Source organism: Neopsephotus bourkii, unplaced genomic scaffold (genome assembly GCF_033783945.1).
Source record: "Neopsephotus bourkii isolate Nb327-2 ecotype Australia unplaced genomic scaffold, CSIRO-AGI_Nbou_v1 NB_450, whole genome shotgun sequence".
Lineage (NCBI taxonomy): Eukaryota > Metazoa > Chordata > Aves > Psittaciformes > Psittacidae > Neopsephotus > Neopsephotus bourkii.
Genome location: NW_026900952.1, coordinates 2,474,855 through 2,481,699, shown reverse-complemented (window position 1 = coordinate 2,481,699; position 6,845 = coordinate 2,474,855). Strand labels below are relative to the sequence as shown.

At 43.6% G+C, this 6,845-nt stretch overlaps 1 long non-coding RNA gene across 2 annotated transcripts; it reads right to left on the bottom strand.

The window, feature by feature from the left end:
• Nucleotides 1–4,393: 4,393 nt before the first annotated feature.
• LOC133210307 (uncharacterized) lies at nucleotides 4,394–6,437 on the bottom strand. Of its 2 annotated transcripts, none has more exons than XR_009724908.1 (3): nucleotides 6,336–6,437; nucleotides 5,759–5,815; nucleotides 4,394–5,289 (listed from the first exon to the last, which is right to left on the bottom strand). It is a non-coding gene; the product is annotated as an uncharacterized LOC133210307 (long non-coding RNA). The 2 variants fall into 2 exon arrangements; XR_009724907.1 differs by lacking the exon at nucleotides 6,336–6,437 and adding an exon at nucleotides 5,994–6,080.
• Between the last annotated feature and the right edge of the window lie 408 nt (nucleotides 6,438–6,845).

Here is a 6,845-nt window from a genome sequence, read left to right as displayed (position 1 = left end):
AGAGTGAGAGGAGAGGAGATGGACAGATTTCAGGAGTGTTATGCCTTTTCTGACTCCTGGACCCATTACAAAGTTCATTGTTGCTGAGGGTGGTTGCTAATTTTGACTGGTTTTTGCCAATGGGTGACTTTGGGTAAAAGCAGGACACCAGAACTCCTGCTCTGAGGTACCTCCAAGTATGCATTTGTCCAAGGGACCCAAATGTTTTGCAGTCCTTGGTGGAAAACTCTGGACAGAGCCTTGGGTGACATGGTTTAGTGCGAGGTGTCCCTGCCCACGGCAGGAGGGCTGGAACAAGATGATCTTAAGGTCCTTTCCAACTCTAACTATTATTCTATGATTCTATGATTAAAAAAACCCAACACAACATACGCCAAAAGTCACTCAAGTACAGACTTGCTCTTATGTTAAGGGCTACCAAAGAGTGAGTCAGTCTTCAAGATGGGTGGGAAATTAAGCTTAATACTTTATCATTCCCAGGCTCTTTTGCCTCTACACTCCACTTCCACCTTATACACCAAATGTTTTATGGCACACCTCCTGTTTTCAATTAAGTGTTTCTTTCCTGCTGGCTGATATTGGTCTTTCAGGTGAATTAAGTGTCAGATTGTAAGTCTACCTTATTACCTCCATTGGTGCAAGGGAGATTTTCACGGAGATGAGGATCTGGCCCACATATTTTATTTACACTTTCTTAGGCCATGTCTCTGAAGTGGATAATCATGAAGCTGACAGCATCAAATAAATTGCCTATTAATTATTAGTATCATGTTTCACACAGTAACAGTCAAATCTGCTTACACCTGGCAGCAACGTGCAAAGGCTTGGCAAGCTTTGGATATCCACCAGGGATAATTTCTAGAAAAGACTCAGTAGTTCAACAACAAATAGTTGGGGTCACACACTGACAGTGGGGTGACAAATCTCTCAAAACAAGACTTGCATGCTGACATAATTGTACGTACCTAATGTGGAAAGAGCAGTGTTTTACAGCTTAGAGACCTTCTGCAGCTGATGAATTGCCCATCTCCTTCCCACTTCAGCAATGTGCTGTCAGACTCACAAAACGCTTACAAAATTTTATTTGCACCCAAGCCAGTGGTGTTGAAATGGTGTGGTGTGCTACCAGGTCTGTAGGTGATACAGCGATTAGTGAAGTGCTCCTGGGTACGGCACACCACACACAAGTCAGACCCCTGAGACAGGATTTTAAAGAAGGATGCTGGAAGCAGAAGTCCAGTGAGAAATCGGAGTGAGAAAACCCATTCTGGAGAGCATTTCTAAGAGGCATTACAGGAAAATACAAGTTTAAAGAGGTTACAAGCACATCACTGAAAACTGAAATGCTGCAGGGAATCATAGAATCGTAGAATCATAGAACGGTTTGGGTTGGAAGGAACGCTAAATATCACCTAGTTCCAACCCCCTGCCACACGCAGGGACACCTTCCACTAGACCAGGTTGCTTAAAGCCTCATCCAGCCTGGTCTTGAGCACTGCCAGGGATGGGGCAGCCACAGCTCCTCAGGGCAACCTGTGCCAGTGCCTCACCTCCTTCTCAGGGAAGAACTTCTTCCTGTAATCTAAATCTTCCCTCTTCCAATTTAAGTCTATTCCCCCTTATCCTATCACTACATGTCCTTGTAAAAAGTCCCTCACCTTTAGGCACTGGATGCTGCTTTAACGTCACACTGGAGCCTTCTCCAGGCTGAACAACCCCAACTCTCTCAACCTGTCTCCATAGGAAAGGCCCCTCAGCTCTCTGGTCATCTTTGTAGCCTCTTCTGGACTCAAACAGATCCATGTCCCTCTTACGCTGAACGAAATCTTTTTTTTCTGGACACCAGCAAATGGTGGCTTTATGGAAATGTTACAAACCTTTGTTCATGTGTACAGTGAGTTAGATGTGAGGAAGTAGCCTCATAAAATAGGTAGGTATAGATTTATCGGTGTGGTTGACTGGAAGAATGCAAACTGATGAAAAGACCAGGGGCTTAGTGGTTCAGGGAAGAGAAACTACTGCTCCTGTCTGCTCTCCTTCCTGCTGGGAATGGGCAGAGATGTTTCCCACTTCAGACGCTGCAGCTTGGGTGACAGGGTGCCTCTTCTCACCAGCTTCATGTGGTTGACATGCTCACAAGAGCCAAACCTTGCTGCTTGGACACACTCTGTTTTTTCCTGCCCACTTTAGATATACCTTTGGCAAGTTGGTGGTGGTAGTATTGTAGCCTGCTGCAGAATTTTGCTCCTGTGAGATCACTTTACCAGTAGTTATTACAGCCAACCAAGCATCATGCCTATCAAGCTCACTTCTACCAGGTGAGCCAAATTTGATCTTATGGCTGTGGGTTGAAGGTGTTTGCATTATATATTCATTTTGACGTGCCACACTAATCCATGCAACTCTCAGTGGAGGAGGTTGGGAAGAGCATTGTTAAAACTACAGGGTTCTTGCCAAGGAAGGCTGCAAGCTCTGAAATCCTCAAAATATACCTAGGAAATACACAGAGATACCTGCTGACATTTCATGCAATGGCATACAAAAATAGCAGTCCTGGTAGAGGAGGACATGGGAATCTGAAGGGGCTCACAGCTGGAAGGAAAAGGCAGCAAAACTAAAGTAAAAAACCTTCAGACCAGGGAGCTGCCATTCTTCTCTTGGATGCTTTGCATGCTGGTGGTAGAAGAAACAGGCTGTCTCAACATTTCTCCCCATAACTGTGCGAGGACAGACATCTGTAGGGACAACCGGTGCAGGACAATGCTAGGAAAACTTCATCTTACCGCGTCTTCTGCAAGGACATGGCTGGGACAAAGGGCTGCCTCACATGACCATACTGCACCTTCCCACCCCTTCTTGATCCTCCTAGTTCAGGGTGTCGCTGTCCTCTGTGCCAGCTTGGCACATGTCCCAACATAGTGATGCCCTGGCACCCACTGCTGAGCACTGCACCCTGCTGCTGGGGCACTGCAGGCAAGACTGGAGCACTGGCCAGTATGCTGTTGTCAATATTGAAGCAAATCAAATTAAACTGACCTAATTGCTGCTCCCAGGGTATTGCTTACTGCTTTGCTTTTGCCCGCAGGTTGCTCTGAGCCTGAGGGCTTCAGAGGGGAAATGATTTGCTCTCACCTGACTTACATCTAAGTTTATGCGTGGGGCTGGCTTCCTTTCTGCAAAGAGTGCAATGGAGCAAAGTCCCGAGGGCAGCAGTTGGGTTTAAAATGGTACTCTGCGTACATAAAATCCCAGGCACTGGTAGCGCATCTCTGAATGGAATATGATTTAAGAAAGAAGGAAAATCCAGGGAAGAAATCAGAGAGCAAAACATGATTTCCAAAAATATGCTTTGGAAATCTGCAGGAGTTTGATGCTCATTTAAGATTGCTTTCCTTTTGTGCAGAGAGAACTGCAAGGCCAGGATAATTAGCTAATTAGCCAAACATAATGGCTAAGTCTTTTTTTTCATCTTTGTGCCAATGTTATTTTTAAGCTCCCTCCCTTCTAGACAAAAATCCAGCTGTTCCTCAAAGTCATCTTGTGATTAATCTTGGTCCTCATTGTAACTGAGAACAAAAATCCTCTTCATTACACTGTGGCCAGGGTTTCTGCTAAGGGGATCTTGGTCATTTTTTTTTAAATTGTGCATTTAAATAAACGTGAGTTTTTACTTTAAAAACCCCAATCCTATTTAAAATATTATTCTTGCAGATGTACTATTTACAAAATCCTTCTTGAACTAAAAAAAAATAAAATAAATTCTTGATGTAAACAGAAAGTCTGGAGAGAAAATGGGATTACATTGCAAGCACTTTGTATAAAAATAAAGACTTGCCCTCACCAAATGCTTCCAAACTTAAACAAAGCAAGCTTGAAATTCAGCACAAAAATAGGGTTTTGCTCCTATTTGTTTTGACTTGCCTTCCGGTTGATTTATTACCCTTGGCACCCCACAGCACTGTCTGAGCAGTCTTTCATTACTCTGCTCTTTTCGTTTGGACATGATGAAACTTTCTGGCTCCTTGTTGTCCTCCCAGTGGTGATGAAGGTGCAGCTCTTCCCAGCCACTACCCCTCAGCTCTGCTGTCAGCCACCCACCTTCAGTGCTGGTGTTTGCTCTTACCTGTCTTTTCTGGTTGGACTCATGTGTGCCTGGGAGGATGGGCGATGGCTGTGCAGTAGGGGGAAGATAAAGAAAGGCAATCAATGAAATCATTAACCAATTAAAAGCCAACCCCCTGCCCCAAACCTTTCCTCCTGCTTACACACCAATTTAAAACAAAAATATTCAGGGGTCTTCTAGCTGCAGTATCCACTGAAGCATGGGACATGGTAGGGTACTGGGGCAGCCAGTCAAGCCAGGGTGGGCCAGGAATATCCAGCCTGCTTTAATCATGTACGTGTTTTGTATACACCCCAGCTTGCGTATTGCACCTTAATTTGGCACCTCTTGCCAAAGAATTACAAACTCAGAGCAACGAGTCCAGGGGATTTTCTAGTCTGTGGTGTTACTTTGAAACACCTAACCCAATGATTATTTTCTTTTAGGCCAGCTTGATGATGATTTCTTTGTTCTGGCTTGTCAGTTTAGAGTTGCTGGCAATCTGCTGCAAGAGCAGAGATCTGCCAGTATAGGCCAGGCTGTGCTTGATGGCAAAACAGGGAGTGAGTGAAGCCCTGGGGATGAGCGCTGGACAGGGGATGGCTGGAGGTGCCATAACATACTGTCAGTTATCACACCCCTGGAAAAGCAGAAATACACTATCAGGCATGTTTGTAAATGCGCGCTTGTGATATCTGGACTAGTTCCCCACGAGACCTACCATAGGTGATCCAGCCTGGCAGTGGTACAGGCCATGAAATCCACAGCCTTTCCCAGTTTTTCCATTGTGGCAGCTTCATTTGCCAGTGGCTCAGTACACTCAGTTCTCTCATTAATGGGGCTGTAATTAGGCAGGACTAGTTGGGAAATGTTTTTTTCCATTCTGTTAAAGAAACTGAGATCTTGAGCATTGCCCCATTCGCCACTGGCATTAAACAGGGGAGGTTACAAAATTGGCTTCATTTGCACTTTTAGGGTGTTTTTAGATTGGGGTTTTTTTGGTGAAAATCACACCTCAGACATCACAAAATGCCCACTGCCATGCTGTCCACCTGTGCATGCCATGGGAGAGTGTGTGCAAGGCAGAGGCAGATACTGGGGAAGTGGCAGGCTGGACGATGCTGCAGCAAAATCCTCATCATAGACTGAGTCACAATGGGGTGCTGAGATGCTGGCAAAGATAGCAGCTAATCAAAAAAAACAGGAAACATGAGCTCAGCACACTTCACAGGTTCAGAAATTACAGATTTAAAAAATCCCTCACAGAAGAAAATTCAGTCTATATGTGTTTTCTGGAGACAGGATGGGGCCTAACATGATTTTTGAATGCTTTGTTTTGGCAATATGAAGTCTCATTTCTACCCATCAGCAGATGTATACAGCCAGCACTTGAATATGTAAATTACATGGTATAAATTAAATTAGTATTGTGAAGTTCAAAGGCATGTGTTGGTTATTGAATCATCTAATACTGAAACCTTGCTAACTACCAAGTGATCCAGATAACCACATCCTTACAAAGGCGGTGTAGCCTGTGCACTGGACATGTGGTGATGCAACCAACACTTTTTCTTGTCCAGCCCAGTGTCACTGAAAACAACTAAGTGTGACTTCTGAAGAAATTAAAACCCACACACGAAACCAATAAATTCTTACCTACAAGCTCAACTTCAATCTTGTACTAATTCCAATGAAGGCAACAGCATTAACCATCTATCAGGAGAGATATAGGAAGGGTAAGAGATGACCAAGGGTATACAGGATTGTCCATGTGCCAAACACTACATAAACTGTGATTTTTCCTCTTGTAAAAGAAATGACTTTGAGGGAGATGAGGTAGAAGTTGTGATTTCTTGAAGGTGATGAATCTAGTGACCAGAGGAATACTCACCATGCTGCTGGACACAAGTGCAAAAGTCACCAGTATTCAAACGAAACACAAGAAAATGCTTCCTCACAAGACTCCAAAGTACACAGACTACAAAGTACACCCTTCTGCCCTATGGAAACTTTAGTGTCTCAAGATCTTTTTTTGTTGTTTTCAGAGTAAGAGAAAGAGCTGCTCCATCTATAATGGGTGGCATGGTATTGGGTCAACAAGAACACATAACAGATAATTTAAAATATTTAATCCACCAAAAACTTCATCTTCCCACTGTACCACTGACTAATTTGTTAGCCCAAGAGGAAGCTAGGCAGCTCTAGCACACCAGAAAGCATCAGCACCTGATACCTTTCACCGTGTCACTTGCCAGTCTGAAGCAATCAGTCAAGTGCTTAATAAGCAAAACACTTGAAACCTTGAGTGGTATTTTTCTTTGTTAATACTAAGAGGTGACACACATGTCTAAGCAGCACTGACTTGCATTGTGCTACTTTAGATGAAAGCACATTACCACCTGCGACATGGCAGCTCCTCATTTGTCAATGGGGAGCAATCATTCCACCACTTAACAATTGCCAGGAGAAATGCTCTGAAGCTTTCCAACTGGAAATTAAGGCACAGCACTTTGGTGAGTGATTGCAAGTCCCTGACAAAGCATCCTGCAGTCTTAAAAATAGAATTTTTGTATATATTTGTAAACAGTTGACAGTTGATTTCTTACTTCCATTTCTAATCAGGCTGGGTAAATTCTGTAATTAATGGTCATTAGGGATTTAGAAGGAAAATGAGTCATTCATTAGCTCAGTGTCCAAACTAATGAGCAATAAATGCTTATGAAAGACATGATTTATTTAGTAT